Source organism: Carlito syrichta, unplaced genomic scaffold, assembly GCF_000164805.1.
Source record: "Carlito syrichta isolate Samal-C Ts95f unplaced genomic scaffold, Tarsius_syrichta-2.0.1 Scaffold287976, whole genome shotgun sequence".
Taxonomy (NCBI): Eukaryota; Metazoa; Chordata; class Mammalia; order Primates; family Tarsiidae; genus Carlito; species Carlito syrichta.
In genome coordinates, this window is record NW_007232072.1 from 486812 (window position 1) to 512406 (window position 25595).

The 25595-nt window shown below is 36.6% G+C and overlaps 1 protein-coding gene across 3 annotated transcripts in view; it reads right to left on the bottom strand.

Moving 5' to 3' along the window:
- Positions 1-25595, bottom strand: part of BBX (BBX, HMG-box containing) — a 275885-nt gene that overhangs the window by 158353 nt on the left and 91937 nt on the right. For 2 of the 3 annotated variants that reach the window (XM_021710057.1, XM_021710056.1), the window contains exon 3: positions 1464-1537. The exons of the other annotated variant lie outside the window; for it this stretch is intronic. The gene's annotated coding sequence lies outside the window, so the exon portion shown is untranslated. The remainder of the gene's footprint in view (positions 1-1463; positions 1538-25595) is intronic. 3 annotated transcript variants of the gene reach the window in all.

Consider the following 25595-nt stretch of genomic DNA (forward strand, 5'->3'; position numbering starts at 1 on the left):
CAGGTACACGCTACCACGCCCAGCTAATTTTTTACTTATTGTAGAGATGAGGTCTCACTAAGTTGTACTTTCTACATATATATTCGTATTTAGTAAATTCAAAATTCTGTCACATATTTAATTTTCTTTAAACTTCACCATATTCAATTCTCTCTTAGATTAGCAACTAGGAATATATTTGAAATTTTTCTATTGATTTTTGAATAGTCCATAGTCTATACTGCTGACTCAGTAAAATCCTAATTAACTGTAGTCTGACTGGCATTCTTAAATTTAGAATTTGAATTTGTAACAGGTGTGCCTTCAAGGATAGTAGAGCAGAGGAAAAATGATAATTAAGTTCTAATCTTTTCACTGGCATTAAGATTCTTTTGTTTGAATATCCTATAGTAAATAAATATTCAAGTAAGTTGCATGTATTGCACTATGTGTACAATTCTAGACAATGACATTCAGGAGACTGGTTCAGAGGCCTTATATTTATGCTCACATCACAAAAGCAACATGTAGTCATATATTTACTCAAAGGGGAAGGCAGACACAGATATTCTAGGAAGATTTGATAAGCTAACAAAACTACTTAAAACAGGAAAGACTTAGATTAACTTTAAATTAATTGGAAAATTATTAAAGAATAAGTTGCTTTCCTGAAAACTGCAACTAAACAATATTTACTATATTTGTTCATTTTAATTTACACCAAGTTCCTCAGTCTTAAAAATCATCAGTTTACCATAAAGTATTCAGGTATCAGTAAAGCAATCATACATTTTAATCCCAGAATATACAAATTCTACATATTTAAGTGATCATTTTTAAAACGTTATTGCCATATTTTAAAAGTTAAAATTTTTTTTTCCTAAACCAACACCTTGGAAAATAACTTACATACAAAACAACAGATAGTATCTATGAGTTTCAGAGTTTGATAAAATTTGTAACATGTATGTATTTTAAAATCTCAACTTTTTCTTCATTGTCTGGCTTTCATATTTAAAGTAGCTTCACGATACAACTACACACGCCTCTATTACTTTTAATACATAAAAAATCCATAATGATTTGATACTGATTCATTTTCCAATTAAAGCCAAAGGCAGTACAAAAAAATAGCTTTTGGGGAATAGACCTGTTTAATATTTATTTAGGCATATAACCTCTAAATATCTAGGATTTCAACAAATTGACTTTCACCAATAACGCATTACTGTGGTGGAACAAATCAGGTAATTTAAAAATGTTTATGATTTAAAAAATTTTTAACTTACTTGATAATGGAGATTAAAATGTCACTTTAAAAAAATTAATAAAATTTACAAGAAAAAATATACAAGAGCCACACTTTAACATGGAAGGTGAATCTATCAGACAGGAAAACGTTTAGATCAGCTCTGATTGCACAGGGTTCTTGACTGTCTCACTGCTTCCAGATAAGTAAAATGCACCCTCAGTGCTGCTCTTACCAGTCAAGCCAAGACTTTCCATTGTGATTTCAATGGAACATCAGAACTTCCAGCTTCTGTGATGCAGCAGGATTCTGTGGAAGACCCATAGAAAAGTAATTAAAATGATAAACCAGAAAATTCATTCAAACAAAAGTGACACTCATTTTCTTTTAGCAAAATAATCCCCAAATAAAATGAATTGCTAATCAAACAATCAAAATCACACAACATCTCCATGCTAATGCTATTTAAAGAAAGCATCCTATAGTGTTTATTGTCGACTAATGTATCAAAAAGACAGTCACTAGAATTATTTAATGGAAATTCTGAGATTAAGGTTATGTAGATCAGGCATTAATTACAGGCCAGGCCCAGTGGCTCAAGCCTACAATCCCAGCACTTTGGGAGGCTGAGGTGAGAGAACTGCCTGAGCCCATGGGTTCAAGAACAGCCTGGGCAACTTGGCGAGACCTCATCTCTACAACAAATCAAACAATTAGCCGGGCATGGCCACGCAGGCCTGTAGTTCCGGCTACTTAGAAGGCTGAAGCAGAAGGATCATCTGAGACCAGCAGGTCGACAATGGGATGGCTGTGAGTGTGCCACTCACTGCACTCCAGCCTGGGTGACAGAGTGAGACTCCAACTCAAAAAAAAAGGAAAAAAGAATTAATTACAGGCAATCGCTTTTTGGCCTTTTGGCTAAAATCAAGTGCAGAAAGAATCACAAACAAATCCCTTGGGAAAACATGGGGTTAAATTGACATCTGACTAAATTCATGTTACATTAAATGACTGGGCTGAGTTCAACTAGATAAACTGTGATTCATATTAATGTCTTATGATTTATCTTTAAAGTTTTTTTGTTTTTTTGAGTTGGAGTCTTACTCTGTCACCCAGGCTGGAGTCTTTTAAATGTTTTAAAGATAATAAATGAAGCAGGACAGTACAAACAAACAAATAAGAAAGTAACCCAGAGTGAGGAGTACAAATAGAAATTGCAACAAAAAACTGTTTTCTAAGTACAAAAGATGAAGTAAATATCAGATAAAAAGCAGCAAAAGGGTATACAAAGTAAATGATACATTTTACATTAATAACACTGAAAATACAGATACGTTCCTAAAATCACATCATTTTTAAGAATTAAAAAGTTATCATTTCAATTTGTGAGTCACATCTGATCTTTAGGTTGCTTCAATGTAAACCTAAATTCATACTCAACTAAAAGAAATTATTTCCTGCTTCAGGCAGATTATGACAATGTATTTCTTTACAATCTGTAAGCTACACACTGAAGAAATTGGATATTACTTACTGGCTTACAGCTCTATCAATACTATCAGTCATTTTATGGCTTGCCTAGCCAGCTATGATGATATGGAAGAACTGACTCTTCACATTAAACACCAAAAATATGTAATGATTCATCTGAGTAACCCTATCTAGAATTAGATGATTCAGTTATCATCCAGTGTATAAACAAAAACAAAAGCTGCAGAGAATGAATATAATATTAAATGAGGCCTAACACAGTGGCTCATGCCTGTAATCCCAGCACTTTGGGAGGCCAAGGTGAGAGGACTGCTTGAGCCCAGGAATTCCAGGGTCAGCCTAGGCAACACAGCGAGATCTCATCTCTACAAAAATAAAAATTAAAAACAAAGAAAGCCAGGCAAAACATGGTAGCACATGCCTGTAGTCCCAGTTACGTAGGAAGCTGAGGTGGAAGGATCACTTCAACCCAGGAGGGCAAGGCTGTCGTGAGCTGTGATTGTACCACTGCACTCCAACCTGTGCACTGACTCAAAAAAAAAAAATGTGTGTGTGTGGGGGGGTGTAAAATGGTCTCATGTGGTTTCACATGAGACACTACTCATTACTCATTCATCCATTTTTTTGAAAACTAGGGTACAGGTAAAAGAATAAATTTGGTTCTTTGGCACAAACTATAAAGGATATATATGAATACTTTCAAATTAAATGTCCATGCTTTTACTACACTTTATAAAGAAAATGTGCAATTCTAAACACTGATGAAACAATATAGTATAAAAGTCTATTCTTAGTTGTCATAAAATAGGTGACTAATACTAAGAATATTCTTTTAGGAAAATCTCATATGCCATCATATTCATATACTTTTTCTTCATGTAAGCCCATAAAAGCAAGTATACAGAAGAGCTATTAAAAATAAATATTTTTTTAAAGAGTAAAAATCAACAAGTAAATAAATGACTATAAATAAATGTCAAGTAAATAAATAGGTATAAATATATATATACACATATATATAACATATATATATATATGTAATTCATACTGCCATAATTGGGAGAGGAAGGTCTACCATTAATTTTGACAGTATGAGTTTCTTATTTTGGTTTAAAGATCTGTTTGCTCTTTAATCTAAGGAGTAAGTACCTGCCACTATTTGAGAAAAAAAAAAATATTCTATATTGTCTATATAAGTTCTTTCAGAAATTCAAAAATAAACTCTTATTAATTTCAGGTACCCTTAGAGATTTGTTTCTATGATTAGAAACAAAAAAAAAAATTGGACCACAGCTACACTTCAGCTTGATTATTGTTCAAGAATTTACTACCTGTGATGCAACTATCTATGAATAAAGTGGTGGAAGGGTAAGAGAGGAGAATGGCTATACTGTGACTAGTATCAGTATGGGCTTGAAAGCTCTCTTAAGATAACAAAGAAATCATAGTAGACAAGAAGTCAGAGAGTCTGCCACAGAGCAGAAGTCAATTCCAAGGCTGAAGGTCCTCCCTGAGATAGACTCCCTTTGAGTATTTTGATGGCCAAACTTCAAGACTCCAGTTTTTATCTGGCTATTACAAAGGCTACATGAGTAGCTTTAGCAAAGCAGTTTCAGCATAAGCAAAGCCGTTGTATGTCAGAAAGTGTTTTGACTGATGGAAGTGGGTGGTGATATAAGGTGCTAAAAAGGCAGGTGGGCCAGCAGGAGAAAATGCTCTAAGTATGAGCACAACCATGCAGAATGGTGACTTGAATGTGCCCTGAGACCAACCCCTGAGCAGATTTTCATCTGAGTCACTGGGCACCTGTGTTTTCTGGGTCCCACTCTGGCTTCCCCTCAATACCAATTCACCCAGACAGACCCCTGGATTCCTGACTCTCCATGATGAGCTCCAACTGCCTCATTAAGGACTACGTCCCTTTTCTTTTTCTTTTTCTGTTATTGCTGATTTTTATTTTATTTTACAAGAAAAATTAACTTCTGTTTCCAGACTACAGCCCCCATAATGAAACATTCAAGGATCTTTCTTGATGAGTAGTTCTAGATTGCTATTACAAAATCAAAACTTGCATCATAAAAAAAAGTGTGTTTTCAATGCCATGCTACTGTGCGTTGATAACAACCCTTGAGAAAATCAGATGCGTTAAGAGGAAAACTTTAACAAACCTGAATCTAAAATGGGAACTGCTTCATTATTACCCTCATATTAGTGAATTATCTTATTTTTTCCCTCTTTACCTTATTTTAAAAACGTGGTGAACAAGTCAGGACTAAGTACGTAAGTGATCGAAGTACAAGTGAACTTCGGGCCTCACACTGGTCCTCACTTCCCCTGGTTTAGGATCAGGTACCCTTAATGATGTTATGTACCTCTTCATCCCATTCCCCCGGCAGTGTCCTGCTACTGCTGATCCTCTTTTGTAGCACTGTGATTAATGTTCAGGGCCCACTTATACGTGAGAACATGTGGTACTCAGTTCTTTGTGTCTGAGATAGATCACTGAGTATGACAGACTTTAAATCCATCCAAGTTGCTGCAAAGTCCATAATTTTGTCTGTCTTTATGGCTGTGTAATATTCCATTTTTAAAATTCAATCCACTTTCAATGGGCAACATGGTTGGCTCCATGTTTTTGCTACTGTGAATAGTGCTGTGATAAACATGCATGCACCAGTATCTTTTTTGCAGAATCATTTGAGTACCTCTGGATATATTTCCAGAAGGGGGATTACTGGGTCATATGGAAGGTCAATTTCTAAATCCTTTAAAAGTCACCACACTGTTCTCCATAGAGGTTGTACTAGTTTACACTCCTGCCAACAGTATAGAAGTGTTCCTTTTTCTCTACTTCCTCACCAGCATCTGTTGTTTTTTGATTTTTTTTTTTTGAAAGCAGGATTTATTGAGAGGACAGAAAAGCTCCCACAATGAAAGGGAACCCAAGGGGGTTGCTCTATTTTTTGATTTATTAATGATGGTCATTCTTACTGGAGTTAAGTGGTATCTCAGAATGGTTTTGATTTGCCTTTCTCTGATGATTAGTGAAGCTGAGCATTTTTTCATGTATCTGTTGGCGCTTCATATGTCTTCTTTTGAGAAGTGTCTATTCAAGGCCTTTGTCAGATATACAGTTGGTAAATACATTTTTTCCTCATTCTGTGGGCTGACCCTATGCTCTCTTGATGGTTTCTTTTGCTTTGCAAAAGACTTTCTCTTTTCAAGGCCTCTGCTTCCCACCCATGACACTGTTTCCCTCTGTCCTAGCCAGCACAGATCTGGCACAACTCAGGAATTCCCTCTGAGAAATTTCATCATGGCAGGTAGGACAGCCATCTATTAAATATCTATTATTTGTCTCTTACCACAAATAGGGCATCTGACATGGCATCTGAAAAATCTATTTTAAAAATGTGGCCTACGCAACCACTGAAACAACCCAAAGCAACCAGCTTTCTGGCACAGCTCACAAACTGCCCCTTGAGGTGCTGTGTTTTGAAAAACTAATTATACTAAAAAAGGTGAGGTACCACTTCTTACAATGAGGCAGACTCCCAATTAGTATTAATGTCCCGTATAGCATTCAAAGGCACAGTGTGGCAAAACCCCCTTCTATGCCAAAATCATGTGTTTTGCACCCTAATGTCACTACTACCTATTTAGTGCAGGAGGGGCTCCAAGATTACCATGTTGCCCACTTATGTAGAAGAATATTTAATTCCCATGAGTGACTGCTTTTCTGATGTTTTCATCAATTCTCTGGGTAATAGATTAAGCTTTAACTAACTCATTTTCATACATACCCCTAATTCAATCAAGCTCAATAAAAGTCATTCTGGATTGCAATTATTTGCTAAGGAACAATTACATTCAAATGAAAAAAAAATTTCTGGGCATGGTACAATGCATGGTACAGATGCCTCTCCATTTATGAAGTAAGCCCAACAACAAAAACAGCAAAACTGCTAGAAAAGGAAATAAGGACTTTTTCCTCATCCTCCTGAAAACAGAATACTCATGCTTCTACACCTTTTTTTTAAAAGCAAGAAAGCAAATTTAAAATTATTACTGTCAATTACATGTATGTTTAGCAAGAGACTACATTTCTTTTCCTTTTTTTTTTTTTTTTGAGTTAGAGTCTCACTCCGTTGCCCAGGATGGAGTGCAGTGGCACGCTCACAGCCACCACAGCATCAACCTGCTGAGCTTAGTCTTCCAAGTAGCCAGAACTGCAGGTGTGCACTACCATGCCTGGCTAAATTTCGATTTATTGTAGAGATGAGGTCTCACCATGTTGCCCAGACTGGTCTCTAACCCTCAGACTCAGGCAATCCTCTTGTCTCGGCCTGCTACAGTATTGGGGTTACAGGCTTGAGCCCCGCACCTGGTCAAAAGAAGCTACATCGCTCATCTAAGAGATGGCATGATCTCTGAGAGCCAAAACAAGTACAGGTCACAAACCTACAGTTCTAACATCCACTCTTCCACTAAATCTTCCCCTGGCTTCCTCTCTCTCACTAACAGTAAGATTCAATTTCCACTTGACAAAACAAGTTTTCTTAAAAGATTTTTCCTGTTGTAATACTACTTCATCTTTATATGAATACATTCTTATCTTCTTGTCAATTCACTTGTTTTTTTTTTTTTTTTTTGAGATGGAGTCTCACTCTGTTGTCCACGCTGGAGTGCAGTGGTACCCTCATGACCACCACAGCCTCAACCTGCTGGGCTCAGGTGATCCTTCCACCTCAGCTTTCCAAGTAGCTGGAACTATAGGCATGCGCTACCATCCCGGCTTACTTTTTGATTTATTGTATAGACGAGGTCTCACCAAGTTGCCCAGGCTGGTCTTGAACCCCTGAGCTCAGGCAATCCTCTCGCCTTGGCCTCCCAAAGTGCTGAGATTGCAGGTACGACGGCATCACTCTTATAAACATATTGATAAATGAACTTAAAAATACACTCCAAGCTGGGTCGGTGGCTCAGCCTATAATCCCAGTGCTTTGGGAGGCTGAGGTGAGTGGACTGTCTTGAGCCTGCAGGTTTGAGACCTGCCTGGGCAACTTGGTGAGACCTCATCTCTACAATAAATCAAAAAAATTAGCCGGGCGTGGTAGCGTGCACTTGTAGTTCCAGCTATTTGGAAGGCTGAGGCGGAAGGATCCCTGGAACCCAGCAAGTCGAGGCTGCGGTGGCTGGGAGCCGCCACTGCACTCCAGTCTCAGCAACAGAGTGAGACTCGGACTGAAAAAAAAAAAAAAAAAATACACTCCAAGCTTTTACATCTATGTAATATAAAGTAGTCATGTTTGCAGTCAAAAATTCTTAACTAAAGTCTTCCTTGTCCTGTATACACATAAGGTTCTGCCTCCACACTATTCTATATATTCTGTTAATCTCCTCAATGTGGCATTAGACACATTACACAGTATTATAGTACTGAAAATGTTGTTGTTACACAAACTGTTATGCAATTTTGGCCAATGAATTCCATGCCTCAGGTCACCATTGGGCACCACAGACCAAAGGGCTAGAAATGATAAACTGACAGTCTGATCTCCAGTTAAATTATTTGCCGAAATAAAATATCTTCATACAGAGAAAGATAACTTTAGGGATCGTTATTCATAATCTTAATAGAGACAACAGATAGTATGAATAAAGACAATACTTTTAAAAAATTTCTTTATTTTTTATTTTTATTGTTTGAGTTGGAGTCTTACTCTGTCGCCCAGACAGAGTGGCACACTCAAGGCCACTACAGCGTCAACCTGCTGGGCTCAGAAGATCCTTCTGCCTCAGCCTTCCAAGTAGCTGGAACTACAGGTGTGTCCCACCATGCCCGGCTAATTTTTTGATTTATTGTAGAGATGAGGTCTCGCCAAGTTGTCCAGGCTGGTCTTGAACCCGTGAGCTCAGGCAATCCTCTCACCTCGGCCTCCCAAAGTGCTCAGATTATAGGCGTGAGTCACCACACCTGGCCAAAGACAATACTTTTCTTAGTATCATCCGTCACTTATAGTTGAAGCTTGGACCACAGCTACTTCATAGGCATTTCTTGCCAAGCACTTACCTTTAACTGAAATTATAGGAGTCAGCTATACTGAGAACGGAAATCTAAAAGAAATGCAAATCTGAACCACCACTTTGTCACCCTCCCACCCCCACTTTTATGTTTCCACAAGACCCAGAGTCTTTCCATTAAGAAACTTTAAATATAGTAACAAGAGGTCCCTAGATATCTGGCAGCAAACCAAGCGAACTACTAAGTAATTACAAATGTGTCCATTTGTTTAGACTCTACAAAAATGTGTCAGTAAACACTACCTAGAAGAGACAGAAAACTCTAGTATTCATTGTTTAACATGCACCTCTTACAACAGATGAAAGATCTGGAAATTCCTTACACTTCAGTACTCAATATTGTACCAATTATAAAATTAAGTTTAAAAAATGACTTACCATCTACCTATATGCCAACAGAACAGCAGTGCAAATGGTGTAACCTTTTACTGTTTGGGAAATTAATGACCTACTATGTAATACACTGCAAGAGGTATTAAACAGAGTTGCTGTTTTCTTGATGATCTAGCTGGGTAATCACACAAACACACACACACACACACACACACACACAAACAGTTACAAAACAATAGAGTAATACATAATAAATGTCAAAATGGCAAGCAAAGAATTTTTAAAAGTTCGAATGTACAAGGGGATCTTTACACAAGAGATGAATAAAACTGGTACCTGAAGCACCGATGGCAATTTGGGACAAAGAGGGATGGGACAGAGGAAGGTGTTACAGGCATAGGATAAGCAAAGATTCAATGCCAGGAGCAAGCATGGCTTGCTACAAGGGAGAGGAGGCAGATATGGTGGAAGTGGAATGTGAAAGGTGGGCAAATAAGAAAGCAATGTGATTTGTTCTTTTTTCTTTCCACAGTTTCCTAAATAGCGGAGTCATGTTAGTAGCATGGTGTTGCACTAAGCACACTGGCCTTAGGGTTTACCACTACACAACTGTGAGTCAATTCCTAGGCCTCCCTGAGCCTCTATTCCTCATCAGCAAAACTGGGATAACAATCCCTACATCTTTAACGGTTTCCTTAAGAATTATAAGTGCAAACCAGTCATGGTGGCTCATGCCTATGATCCCAGAACTTTGGGAGGCGAAGGTGAGAGGATTATCTAAGCCCAGGGGTTCAAGACCAGCCTGGGCAATTTGGCAAGACCTTGTATCTACAATAAATCACAAAATTAGCTGGGCATGGTGGCATGTACCTGCAGTTTCAGCTATTAGAAGGCTGAGGCAGAAGGACTGCCTGAGCCCAGCTAGTCAAGGCTGTGGTAGCCATGAGTGTGCCTCTACACTCCAACCTAGACAACAGAGTGAGACTCTGACTCAAAAAAATAAATAAATAAAAGATAAATGCAAAGTGTTTCACATACAGTAAGTGATCATAAACACTAGCAATCTTATTAGAGATAAAACTAAGTGGTAGAAAAGTATTTACCAAAGTTACAACGTGAACACACTGAGGTTTGCCTTGAATTTTCTCAGCATTTGGATTCTAGATGAATTACTACTTCTCAAATGGTGTTTCACTGTAGATTTTAATTTAGGTAGCTTTAACATATATTTAATTCTGACATTCTGAGCAACCACATTTTACCCCTACCAATTTCAGTGTACATTAGCTGATTTGATAATATATTTGATTATAATGATCATCTGCCATAAGATTGTTGCTTAAAGGACTACAGTGGAACCGTGAATTTCTGCAGTTTCTATAAGGAGAGGTGGAAAATGAGTAGGCATTAGTCCAGTCAGATCGCTTGGCAGGAAGGCACTGAATGCCTCTTTTATACTCCCATGAACTGTATAAATGTGACCTTCTCAAGTAGGGGAAATTGCACATTTAAAGCAGAAGGAGTTTCACTTCCAGGAAGATTATAAAAACATGCTTGCCAGCAGCTACATCAGGAATAATGACAGGGAAGCCCCAGGATCTTGGGGAAGAGTCATTAGTTCTACCAAGCTACTGAGCACTAAGCTTGAAAATAAACAGGATAATCCCAGCCCCGTGGGAGACCCCTCAGAGACTGGGTTAACTCAAGTAAACCCTGACCTACACACTTGAGGAATTAGCCTCTACCTTCAGGAAGAGGTTCTGCAAATGAAACCCACTGGAGAAACCTTAAGTTCACTTGTCCTTGGAGGCAAGAAAGTGTTCTTCCGGTTGCTTTCATATCAGCAATAATTTATAATATACAAAAAATCACATTCTTACAAAAAAAAATTAGCCTAAAGTCATGTAATAGAAAAAGAAGTAAAAAATTAGCAATTTATATAATTTTACATGGAAATTATACTATTCCAAGAAATAAGGGGCACTGGTCTCTCTTTTTATTTTATTAATCTAATTAAATTATTAAAAATTTTAAAGAAATATAAACATAAATATAACTGAAAATGTGATATCAATCCCTTTGATCTTCAGTCTGCCATCTACAGACTAGCAGAAGGCTCCAGACCAGATTTTGTACCCCTAACACTTTCTCTCTTTCTAGTTTGAAGGCAAAGAAAGATGTCTTTTAGCCATAGAAGTGAGCATGCAAAGTATTCCTTTGTGTTTCTCAAAAATTCCTATAAATACCAAGGAATAAAAAGTTAATGTCAGTTATGTGTGGACAGGAGTACATGGAAACGCTCTGTACTTTCTCACTCAATTTATCTACAAACCCAAAGTTTTTCTTAAAAAATAAGTCTATTCATTGCTTAATGTCAATTCACTTCATTCTAACAATATTAAAATCATATACTGTTGAAATGACAAGTCAGTGCCAGTTAGAAATATATTAAATGGTAATTCTTTCTTAAATGCCACTAGAAATATCTAGTACCAATTAAAACCATGTCCTCCAATAAAACTACACACATGGGCCAGACATAGTGACTCTTGCCTGTAATCCTAGCACTTTGGGAGGCCCAGGCAGGATAACTGCTTGAGCCCAGGAGTTCGAGACCAGCCTGGGCAACAAAGCAAGACTTTGTGTCTAGAAAAGAAAAAAAATAGTTCTGCATGGTGGCATGCACATGTAGTCCCAGGTACTATGAAGGTTGGGGATCACTTGAGGCTACAGAGTCTGAGGCTACAGTAAGCCATAGTGGTGCCATTGCACTCCAACATGGCAACAGAGTGAGACCCTGACTCAAACAAACCAACCAACCTACCCATATGCCCTACAATAACAATCTCTTACAGTATAAACACTTCACTGGTAACTAATTCTCAATAAATGCCCTCTGCATTAGTTACCACTGGTCTTACAGCAACTAATATTTCAAGTAATAAAAAACATTTAGTTCAAATTAAACCAATTCAAAATATCAAAGGAAATCTCACCCAAATATTTCCATCAATAGACATATGGCTTATCCTTTGTCACTAATTTCAGGGTAGTAACTCGCAGAAATCAGTTACACAACCCCAGGGGTCACCAATTACAAGGACTGCAATGTGAACGGCAAAGGGTTTAATTTATCTTGAAGCAGCCCAAGTGACACCCGTCACAGCCATGGTTCTTAATACGGCTAATGAATATTTTCAAATTTAAATTCTTATATAATTAACAAAATCAGAAGTTGTCACCTTTCAAGTTAAAAAGGCTATTCACTGTAGAAACTTTATTTAAATGCGAGCATAACTGGCTACAAAAGTCTATTTTCTACACTGGCTTTTCTTAAGCAGAAAAGCAGATGTATGTTTGTCTGCCCAGCACACATTCTCCCGTATCTTGGTAAAAGCATTTAGATTTGGGAGGGAATACTCCAAGTACCTAGGGTGTACACGGATTTGGGGAAGAGTCCACATTCCTTGAGTGGAACTGACCTGATTCTACCCGAGCTTCAGGTATAGAAATACTACTCGGTCTTGGCTAATCAGCTTATTCCATCTTCTTCAACACTGAGGCAGAGAGATGAATGAGAATGAAACCTGAATCATAGCACAGCAGGCAAAATAAATGTCAGATATGCTGTACTATTACCAGTGCCGAAAGCGAGAGGAGAAAAGGAGAAGAGTTTGCAGTTTTGTTGAAATAAGAGAAAAAGAAGATACAAGTACTGAACCACATATAAACTTCTTGAAAAGGAATGAAAGGGAATGCTAGTTTCTTTTACTCTAGTTCAAATCCTAATGTCAACAAATTTATTCAAAAATTTTGGCATATCATGATACCCAATAAGTCAAGATGTTTAGATGTTAAATCTTTATTCCTGTTATACCAATTTATCCTTCAATTTATATTTTCTATAAAGAGAAGTTTTGAGTTTTAATATAAACACTATAAAACTGGCAAATGTTAATTTGACTTCTAAAATGAATTCTTTTTTTTTTCTGGCTCATTTCATTTCTAATAATTTTTTTAAATAATTCTAACAGCATATCAAATATCCTGAAATTTGCTACGTATAGTGGTATTCTTAAGTGGAGAGTGGCACACAATTCATTTTCTACACAGGTTATGACTTGAAATTATTTCTTCTTAGATTTAGGAAGAGGAAAACAAAACAAAAATATGGAATAGTTGGGAATACAATGTTTGGGTTCAGTGGGAGTTACCATACATACCACTGGAAAAACGAAAACAATTTTTAAAGAATTAAAGAAAAATACACCGACATCCAAACCATTCTGAATATAATCTTTAAATGAAAGTTTCATAACTTGAAAAGCCATGCATAGTGTTTTGAGTTATTTTTATAGATGGTAAGTCATAAAGAACCAAAGAGTTGGACAGCACATAATATATATGCTGATTATTTCCTCACTAAATTTCTTATGTCAACTTACTTGACCTAAGTCTCTCATAAAAGTTGAACATAATATATGTGATGGTCATATATTAACGTAACACAAAAACCCAAACTCCAAACTACCAAATTCTATGGTTACTCAAATCCCAAAGTAAGAGCACTTGCATAATTTAAAAGATCTAGCACAAGTACTTGCTTCATTCTTTGGAAGTACAGTGAATAAAATGAAAGAAATATCACTAAATGTAAATTCAGAATTCAGAACTAAGATAAATTTTCAAACGTTAACTATATCAACAAAGCTTGCACAGTGTTCTGGAAATGCCAAAGTTGGCTTTGATAACACAGCCAAAACTAAACTTCAATTATACTGCTTTGAGGAGGAAGAATTAACAGAACAGTAATGCACCTTGGATTCCAATTCTGGAAACTGATTCAAAGCCTTCAATGAACCTAGTAAACCAGCATCAAGAGTTTCATATAGGCCAGGCTCAGTGGCTCAGCCTGTATCCCAGCGCTTTGGGACGCCGAGGTGAGTGGATTGCCTGAGCCCAAGGGTTCGAGACCTGCCTGGGCAACTTGGCGAGACCTCATCTCTACAATAAATCAAAAGTTAGCCAGGCATGGTAGTGTGCGCCTGTAGTTCCGGCTACTTGGAAGGCTGAGGCAGAAGGATCGCCGGAGCCCAGCAGGTCGAGGCTGTGGTGGCCGGGAGCGTGCCACTGCACCGCAGTCTGGGTGATGGAGTGAGACTCCAACTCAAAAAAAAAAAAAAAAAAGTTTCATATAATGAATTTTGGGGAAACCTTCAAGATATTGTCTAAGATATAGACTTGATTAGGCTTTAAATTTAACTTCAAGTCTATTTGTTTATAGTAAAATCTGCAACACAGTTCAGCACTGTTGCTAACAAAATAACTTACTTTTAATTAACTAATTAGGTCCCCCTTTATCCCATATCCTATTACTCCCCCTAAAGCAACCTTTTTTTTTTCCACCTTTAAATTTTTTACTTTAAAACTGTAGGGTACAATTCAGGGTTAGGTATACAGATAATCCATTGTGCAGGTAACCTTTGTTGATGAGGTATGCCCTTGCTTCCCCAGGTAGTCAGTCTCCCACTAATGCCAATCTTACCTACCTGCCCCCCCCACACACCCCTGCAGTTTCCTGCTGTCAGTCCTTTTCTTATAGTATTACGATAGTTGTTCAAGGTCCACTTATGAGAGAGAACATGTGATACTCAGTTCTTTGTTTCTGTGAAAGATCACTCAGTATTATAGACTCTCAATCTATCCAGGTTGTTGCAAAGTTCACGATTTTGTTCTTCTTTATGGCTGCATAATATTCCGTTATGTATATGTACCAAAATTTTTTTTAATCCAGTCCTCTTTTGATGGGCAGCATGGTTGGTTCCATGTTCTTGCTATTGTGAAAAATGCTGCAATAAACATACATGTGCAATGTGCAAGTATCTTTTTTATAGAGTGATTTGAGTTCTTCTGGATATATTCCCAGTAGGGGGATTGCAGGGTCATATGAAATAAAGCAACCATTTAATGAGTATTTTGTGTGGTGCTAATTTTACATGGAACTAAGAACGGAACATCAAATAACAGAGATAGGGGAGGATAGATGCCGTTAAGAGGGAAACGCCAGGTTTCTCTTTTGAAGTTTCAGCAAGAGAATTCAAATAACGCACACTATCAGACATGTCTAAGTTAAAAATCTCCAACTGTGGAGTAACAAGAGTAGGTAGCATGTAAGCACACACAGAGATTTATAAATAAACATCATCTTATCTTTCTCTGTTTATATATTACTAGAGGTATAATCTATAGTCTAACATCAAATAGAATGAATGAAAGTCTAAAAGTAGAGAATAGGGGATGCCTACCTTAACTGAAAAGCATGTAAAATGACACTGTAAAATGGGTCAAGCATTGTGAAGTTGCCAAAAAATAAACTGAACTTAGCAGAAATGCATTAGCCAGTAAAACCACTCTATCTAGTTCTGTCTACATCAGGTAAGAACGTAAAAAACTCAAAGTGCTTCTACACAAGACCATTGAGAGATTATGAGGAGGGGCTTAAACAACCCTGTTGGGGCAGAATGATTGAAGGAAATGAAAATGTTACACTGAAAAATAAGAAGTACTGTTTTCACATCCTTTTAGGGTCTCAGAAGAAAGAGGCATCAGACATAATTTTTTATAGGGGTTTTGTTTAAAACTGGAATCACTTAGCATTTGCTTCTAGGAGGCAGTTTGAGGGGTTTAAGTATGAGGAAACTCTTTCTAACCATCAGATGTATCCAAAAAAGAAGTGAGTTCATTTTGGATATTTGTAGAGAGCACTGAGGCCTTAAGAGTCTAAGATCTTAACATTTCAAGATTCTCTAGCTTTGACAAAGCAAAGCAAGCGAAAGCTGGAAACCATAAGGCCTAGAATCCATCCTGTCTGTACCCATACGCCCAGACACGACAGCTCATCCCCTTGGTCTGCACTAAGTGTGCCAGTGCAACAATATATTAAAGTAAGGTTCAAGTTATTTGCATTTTAAATCAATTAATATTAGTATTAATATCAAACTGTTTAAGGAAGTAGAAATTGATCTTATGACAGTTTCTTTTTTTATTTTTTGAGTTGGAGTCTTACTCTATCACCAAGGCTGAAGTGCAGTGGCTTGTTCACAGCCACTGCAACCTCGAACTGTTGGGCACTGGGCTCAGGCGATCCTTCCGTTTCCATGCCTTCCAAGTAGCTAGAACTACAGGCACACGCCACCATGCCTGGCTAATTTTTTGATTTATTGTAGAGACAAGTTCTCACCAAGTTGCCCAAGCTGGTCGCGAACCCCTGGTTTCAGGCAATCTTCCCACCTTGGCCTCCCAAAGTGTGCCAGTTTCTAATTAAAAGATAGTACAGAACTTTTCATATAATCAAAATATTTGATAATAATAATATAATTCAATTACCACATACCAATAAGCCTATGCTCATTTTGTTGCACTAAGTTGAAACTATTAATATAAGAAATTCAAAATAAATAGCATTATTATCTATTTTTATAGAACTTTTATTTGAACTCTAAAGCACAGGAGAACATTTAAATCTATCAAAAATTATTACAGTAATTGACATAATGTTTTTCTCCCATGTTATATATAGAGAAAACAGAGTTACCAATAACTAGTTATACTCATCAACCATACAAATAAAAAAATTTCCATACTACAAATTATCAGATGAGTAAATCATTCAGCCACAAGGTTTCTCTGTATTCATAAGTTTTGGGTTTTTGTTGTTTTTTAAAAACTATTTTATAAGCATCCCAAAAGAACAAGTTACTAATTATAAAGAGAGCAAAGGATTTGTCAGATTCATTTAACAAGGGATTTTATTTCCTAATTTGTGCCTTACAGGGTTAGGCCTACATTTTTATTTCATTATTTTATGAAATTTGCCTTTCTGCATTTTTTTAGTTGAACTTGCAGGGTTGAGAATGTAACCCAGAATTGAAGATCATGAGGTTAATATCATGGTAGAATTAACATATCTTATAATTGACTTCCTGAGGGATTTTAGCATTTTTCCCCTGCCAGGAGCCATTCCCTTTCAGTTGAAAGTCCACTGTACAAATAACTACTTTGATACCAGGTGAGCTCTTTTTGTAACCATACAATTTTATTGTGTGAACCCTTCTCTGAAGGTTATCCCAAACATCTGGCATAAAAGCAAAAAACAAACAAAACTCTCACGGCCCTAATTTTTAAAATCATTGTTTCCTCTATAAAACTTAACTTCAAATAAATTATAAGTAGATATACCTAGATACTTCCAAAGCCTGAAAGGCTCTAAAATGCAAGTAGAAACAAGCATTTCCAAGATTCCACTGGAGGTTTCCACTAGGATGTGAAATGGGAACCTGTTAGCCAGTCCCTGATTGCCAATATAAGAGAAGGCAACCGAATTAGGTATTCTGAAAATCTTCTCAATTCATTTTGGAATACCCTCTTCTCCCACAATCAAACTTTTTAAAAGAATATAAATATATGCAAAAACAATTTAAGTTGTGAATCATTACAAATTTAAGTAACTATTATTTATGTTTCTTATGGATAGAAGTAAAATAAACTTCTCAGATAAAGGTCTGAATGGCAGCAAATGCCGAGAAGTTGGGAGTCTTTGGTAGCTAGGGAAAATTGACCTGGAGTTGAAATGTCACCAGGCTTCCATGAATAATCCACAAACAGCAAAAATAAAAGGCCCTCACAAAAGAGACAATGTTTTTAAAAATAAAACAGAACCCCAAAACCTGTCTGAAGTTGTTTTTTTCTCTATCAATTTGTTTAAAGCTAATTCTAAGCAAGGAGAATGGTTTTAACCAAAACATGCAAGAATAAAACTTATTCTTTGCATCAAACACAAAAATGCTTAGCCTTATATTTGTCCTGCACCAGGAGCCTCGACACTGAATTTTTTGCTAATACTTCACTTTCTCTTACCACACAGCCCTTCTATGATGATTTTCTTCTTCTTTTAATTTAAACATCTTCAATATATTTTCATAAAAGTGCCTGCCTGGGACACTTCATGAGGTATAGGTGATTAGGCAACAGTCAGAATAAAATGGAAGATAAGCCCAAAATGAGCTCAAGGGCTTGGGAGGCCTGGGCGGAGGCCTGGGCAGAGTGACAAGGTGACATCACCCTCCTGTGATGGAAAGGTGAGTGTCTAAGTGATTAGGGTGAAGAAGCTAAACAGTTCTAGTCAGCAGAGATTCCATTTGAGATCTCGTTGACACAGGGTGTGTTACATAGAATAAACCTGAAAAAGGTTGAACAGACAGCAGGATTTGTGAGTTATCCAACACATACAGGTTAAACCCATGGTGGAGAAATGCTCCACGGGGTCTTCCCAGAGGGCAGGGATCCAAGGTCTGAAATCTTAGGGAACCTTCATAGCCTGCTTGCCTTCCTTCCTTCCTCCCTTCCTTGATAGTTTCTTCATCTATTAGGAAAGAAGCAAGATCACCACCCTTGCCCATAACTGACACTGCTGAGCATTTCTGGGATTGGTGTAACCTGCTGCTGGAGCATGTTAATCCTGAAACTCCCCCCTCTAGACAGCATATGCCTGCCTGTAGCATATACTCTTCTTTCACAACTTTTCCTTACTTTACAGTCCTACTCTGCTCAAAAGATCTCTACATTGTAAATATATTTCACTCGCTGAATTATGTTCCCTTGGCCAAATCATATCCTATTTTCTGTTAGAACTGGTTTAAAAGCAAAAGATAAACTCATTACTTTGGCAGACAACAGAGATGGTAAACTCAGGTTGGGGCAAATCCTACCTGAAAATCAAATGTCACTTTTGCCACATTCTACCCTAGATCAAAATAATTTAGGCAGTGTCAGCAACAAAATAATACCAGAGTTCCCCCAACACACTCCCAAAAGAGTAGTATATTTGCTCTGAGACATTTGTTTAACTATCAAGAACTTGTAAGGATCTCAAAAGGTTTCCACAATGCCACTGCCTTCTGAATTCATCACTCTGGATGTCTGAATCCATCAACCTGGACAGCAAAACACAGAGCAGAGAAAAGAAGACACGTTAAACTATTCAGATGCCCAGGCACTCCCTACCCCACCAATTAAATCAAAATAATCTTGAGGGTTGGTCTTAGGCATCCATAGCGCTAAAAGCTCCCCAGGTGATTCTAAGGTAGAGTCAGGCGTGAGAACCACTACAGATGTACAAGGACTAAGTGATAAAAAAATTAAGTGTTAAAAATTGATAGTGCTTGAGGCTGATGAGCTCAGAGCACTAAAGTACAAGGTTTAAAATTGTCACAGGTAACACTGAATCAGACCAGTTTGGCTTATTCTTTTATGACAAGACTACACCCCTAACCCAACAAGCAGCTCACTAGTTTATGCCACACATTTAAATGGATCTGGGTGAAAAACGGTGTTGGAAGAAGTCTCAATACAAGCAATGCAGAATTGTCTTCACATTCACGAAGCAGCAAGGAGGAGATGCTGCGTTGAGTTAGTCATGCTCTTTCCTGTGTCCTCTCCCATAGTCTATGACTAAAAACATGTTTTGCAACACAGCTGACTAATATTAAGGATGCACTCTGTGGCTGCAAGAGGAGAAGCGCAGAATTTCTCTTCATGAACACTAGCTTCCAACCAGACGTATGCCACGATCGCTATTAAATAGAAGGAACACAGTAGACACTAAATCTTGTGTTTGTAGAAAGAAAAAGAATGTATCCCATGCCAAAAGTTAATGGCATTGGTTATAGTCTTTCAGATATTAATGAGCAGAGTGAATGAGAGGTGGAGGGAATGGGGAGTGAGGAGTAATATATCCACTGTGAAAATACCCAATTATCTGACAGTGGCTTTTTTTGTTTAAACATCATTCCACAATTTACTCAACATCATGTGCATAAATGGATACAAATATAGGGACTGCTATCTCTCACAATTCATCGGTATCTTTGTCTAAATATTAATAGTTGGCCCTTACATGTAGAAATAAGCAGATGCTTATATATTCATACATCCTAGTTTTCAGATGCACACGTATGGAAGCGGTTTGTTTTTTTCCTTTAGTTTGTTTTGGTTTGTTTCCTCCTCCTTAGCAATTAATTTGCATTTCAGCTTCATTTTGTGAAGAGGAGGTGCTGAGGGACAAAGCTACAGAACTGGGGAACTCGACTTAAATCACCCTAAACACACATTCTCAGTTCTGTAAGCTCAGTACAGAGAGACCCAAATCTTATAAGGGGGAAAAGAAGAATGCCTAACTACCTTAGAAATTGCAGGTTTCCCAGAGCTCAGATCAAACATTTAAAAAGTAAACACTTCACAATTATAGAGAAATCAAAACACTTCTTTCAAATAGAAAAGATCAAGAAAGTAAAAATGCTGTTTTTGATGAACACGGTATAGCTTACTATCTTGAGTTTTTCTAGACAAAAAGACTCTTCCCTCAGGTACTAATACACGTTATAAGAGTTTCTAATCCCTCGCCCTAGTATGCTCCCATTTTACTTTAATAGAAAAACAAGCTCTGAAGTCCAGTTGCCAGGACAAAACGGTGTGAACCACACATTTGGATCAAAGAAATGCTAATTTTAAGAATTAAAAACCCTAAAAATCAGTGATTGTCAACTATTTGATGCCACATCTATCTGTGTTTTGGGTTCTATTTCAAAATGTGTGCTAATGCTCTATGAGTTTTGTTAATTATTATGTCACCAAGATAACTGTAGAGCTCATTAAATTAGAAATAATAACCTCAATGAACCACAAAAACAAAACAAGTTTCCTCATATAAAAAATAATACATAAACAAAGATGTAAGAAAAAAAATCTATCTCAAATTCTTTACTGTGAGGCTTCAAGTGATTAGTTTTATATTCTGACAGCTGAGTTGACAGATACTTTATTTTTAAAATTGGGTAATATGTTTTATGTTCATATCAATAAAAGAAAAAGGAAGAAGCAAAAACTTGTTAAATATACTTTATTTGCACAGGCACATAATTTTACTTTATAATCAGTAGCTATTTAATTCAATATCTTTACTCAGCAATTTCACTCAGAAATATGGAATCCTTTATATTTTTCTTTATATTTAGTGTTTTAAATGTTCCAGTAAGCATTTATATCTTTACTATAATTTTTTAAAATGTGGAGCCCTCCAGTGGCCAAGTATTTATATATATCATGATAAATCAAGATATCCTATGGACTGCGGTGGGTGCCACTTTCTTATGGAGTAGTTTTTAATCCTATATTTAAAGAAGATAATTGTTGCAATTAATTTCTTCAAAATATAACCAGATGTAATCAGACTGAAGATGTTATAAAGTGATGGCATTTTCTGGTGCTACAGTACCCTTATTATTTATTGCTATGAGAAAAAAATTCATTGAAAACATATCAAAATAGACATTATTAAAAAAAGGAAGCAACTTTTTCAGATACCAAAGAACAATTCATTTAAAGATAAACATTAAATAAGGAAGTTCATATTTTCTTTTTACAACTATAAGAAACTAGTCTACATTCTTGTCATATATTATTTTCTAAATAATTTAATAAGTGTCTGCTTCAAGATAAGCCATATTTGTATAACTACCAATAGTAAGATAGTCTATTTAGGAAAAAAAAAAGTGGAACCTGCTTGATCTTAGAGAAAATAAGAGGGTAAAACAATATTCAATCAATTCAATCACAAAAAGATGCATGTATAAGAATTGAAATACATTATGCTTCCTCAATAATGATATGCTGGGTGGTCATCAAATTAAATGAGCTCAGTATGGGTCAAACTCTAATGGTTGTTACTACTTGATACCTAACAACCAATCATGCTTTTAAAAAACAATTACAAGAACAATCTCAAGATTTTAATCTTTTTAGTCAGAGATCAGTGTTCATCTCTTCTCCACAGAGACACATAAACCTTCTTCTGCATTTGGGAAAAAACCAGAAACTGATTTCTTCTGCAGAAGACCATCAAAAGGAAACATGCTAATCAAACAGATATTGCATTGGGCACTTACTAGGTTCCAGAAGCCTTCACTGGAATAATCTCATTTAATAGTTAGAGTAAGATAAGGTGGCAGCCAGTGTACAAGATGGCCCTCACTGATTTCCACCTCCAGGTAATCCCCTCTTCCACAATGAATGGACTGACTGTGTAACCAGTAGGATACTGAGAATTTTGAGGCTAGGTCATAAAAGACATTGTGCCTTCACTGTGCTTTCTCTCGGATTTCTTGCTCTGGGGGATGCCAGCTGCAATATCATGAGAATGTTTAAGAAGTTCTTTGGAAAGGTTCAGATGGTGAGTTAGCCCATGAGGCCTCCTTCAAGTCAGGCACAATCTTGCCAGGCATGTGAATGAGCCACCTTGAAGTAATCCTCCAGGCCCAGTCAAGGCTTCACATGAATGTAGCCCAGGCTAACATCTTAATTGTAACTTCATGAAACTCCCTTAGCCATAGAATCACTCAGCTCCCAAATTCCTAATCCATAGAAACTATAAGATAATAAATGTCCATTGTTTTAAGTTCCATGGCAATTTGCTTTACTTCAATAGATAAGTAATATAGATTGATAACTACTACAGTCTCCATTTTGCAAAAGAGCCTGGGACTGTTTAAGACTTAAAATACCACTAGGAAGGTACATATTTTATTTTTGTTTAACTATTCTAGTTCTCTTTCTTGTTATTTGTCCATTTCACCAAAACATTTAACCTGTAAAATTCCAGATTTTCCAGCATATGTAGAACATGTTTCTTCCAGTTCTGCTTGTTAAATAGATTAATCTAACTAAACTTTTTTGAAAGTTTTAAATTCTTAACAGAAAATCCAGTACTGATAATATAATTTAAAGCCTATTTTACCAATCATATCTCAGCTTCTGTTTGAAGTATGTAATATAACCAGAACTTACTTGTAAATAAACGAAAATCCCCTTTTCTTTTATAAATTGCCTTTGTAGCTCTAGAAGCAAGGAATATGCATTATATGCAAGGAAATATGACCATGTACCCCATGAACGTATATACATTATTTGTCAATTAAAAAAAATTTTTTTTGAGTTGGAGTCTCACTCTGTCGCCCAGGCTGGAGTGCAGTGGCACACTTGTGGCCACCCCAGCACTGACCTGCTGGACTCAGACGATCCTTCCGCCTCAGCCTTCCAAGTAGTCAAAACTACAATCGTGCGCTACCACCCCTGGCTAATTGTTGATTTATAGTAGAGATGAGGTCTTGCAAAGTTGCCCAGACTGGTCTCAAACCCGCAGGCACAGACAATCCACTTGCCTCAGCCTCCCAAAGTGCTGAGATTACAGGCTGAGCCACCGAGCCTGGCCAATTTAAATTTTCAATAAACTGTTTTTTGCTGTTTTTTTTAAAGAAGGCCAATGAGCACAGAAAATTAAGGGATTTACTTTATCTAAATGCACTGTTGTATATGGTGAATAAAAAGCACTTACTATATACCAGAAGCTATTCTATATATAAAACATGCTTTATACTGACCATTTAATCCTCATAACAGTGCCTTAAAATATATTCTATTATCCCCATTTTACAGATGTACAGAGGTAAGAAAAGGTTAAGAAACCTTCTCAAGATTACACTAATAATCAATAGCAGAGACATGATTGAAACCTGGCAGTCTGACTTCTGAGCCAAACTCTTAACCAAGAGCCTATATTGGCTCTTATGATCTGTAATCAATCTATTTCATAAAGTACTATGGGTGGTAAAAAGACCAGATACTTTGGAATTACTACTTTTGAGTTTTAAAGCCCAATTCTAACACCTCCATTGTATGATATTACTACTATAAATGTGCTTTTCTCATTTGTAAGGTTGGAGGCGATTAAAATAAGTTACATTTTAGTTTTATGAATATTACATAAAAACTACCTCATACAGTGCCCAACCCATAATCAGCATTTATTGATGTTTTATCTTTTTCCCAAAGCAGGTTTATATTAAAACATGGTTCAGGGCCCTTCACTTTCACAGCCACTTCCAAACGGTGTACCTAATTTCATATTCACAACTTTGAATTACTTTTCTTAAAGTGGGCCTCCAAATTATATGACCTTCAGGCTCCATAAAACTTTGATCTACTTGGGCTTTTCCCATTAATTATTTCAACATTAAAGCAAGCCCAGTGGAGCCCAGTCCTGAGGAAGAGGGAATAAGCATGCTTTACCCTGACTGTCCCACCAAAAGTAGCTAAAAGACCTGGTCAGAATGCATATAGCAGCTAAGAGTTACAAGCAATAGGGAAAGAATGACACAATTTTAAGTACTATTTTCTATATTCTCTCCGATGCTAGGTCTCAAGTATTTCTGTAGAGGAGATAGCAAAAACCAGAGTTCACAGGAAGGGAACAAAAGTTCTGAAAGAGGGAACCTTTATCTCTGACTGGTAGAATATTGATCCTAAGATGGAGGGACTAACCCCTGTTACTTTTATTCTCTTTATCTCCCCACTGTTTGTACCCAAGCAGAGGCACAATTATGGAAACTGTATAGCCAGATCATGATCACAAAATACCCTGGTTTTCTAACCAGAGAACCAAAAGCAAAGTATTAGAGAGATGGCAGAGAGGAATAAATTCCAAAAACTAATTCTTTCAAGTTACTTATGAACTACTGGTCTCATACCAAGTAAAATAAGAACGGATCTGATCCTGAATAGTATTTACAGATAGGAGAGTTGAACTATTACATAGAACACTGCCAAATTCCCAAATTGGCCACTGGGTGGCAAATAAACAGAACAAATTCAAATAACACTAAAAAGACTGAAAACTGAACTCATATAGGGAACCACAAGTCACAAAGGGCTAATTGGAATTTGAATACTAAACTAAATCAACTGGGTACAAAAACTAAAATATCAATATTTTCCATAGAATGTAAAAAACAAAAAACCTAGAGTCTCATAACATTTTAATCAAAATGTCCAGAATAAAATCCAAAATTAATCAACACACGAAGAAACAGAAAATCTCTATCTGCATAAAAAAGACAATCAACAAATATCAACTCTGAAATGGCAGAGATGTAATTACCTGACAAAGTTTTTAAAGAGGTTTTATCAAAATGCTCGAACTAGTAATAGTAACCACTCTTGAAGAAGACAAAAAGTTAAAAAGGGCTTACAAGTGGGGTACAAAATTGAAAAGCTGCTCTGGAAAAATCTGAATATTTTTTATATAAACATGCACTTATACCATAACCATGCAGTCCCACTCCTAGGTATTAACCCTAGAAAAATAAAAAGTATGCTCACCTAAAAACTATACATGAATGTTTATAGTGTCTTTATTCATAATTATCAAAAGTAGAAAAAATCCAATGGGAAAATATAGCTATAATGTATTTATATTATTAATTGTAGTGAGTATGTGTATACATACACACGCACATATAATAATATATATAATGAACTTACTCATCAGTTCACACAAAAAGAATGGACT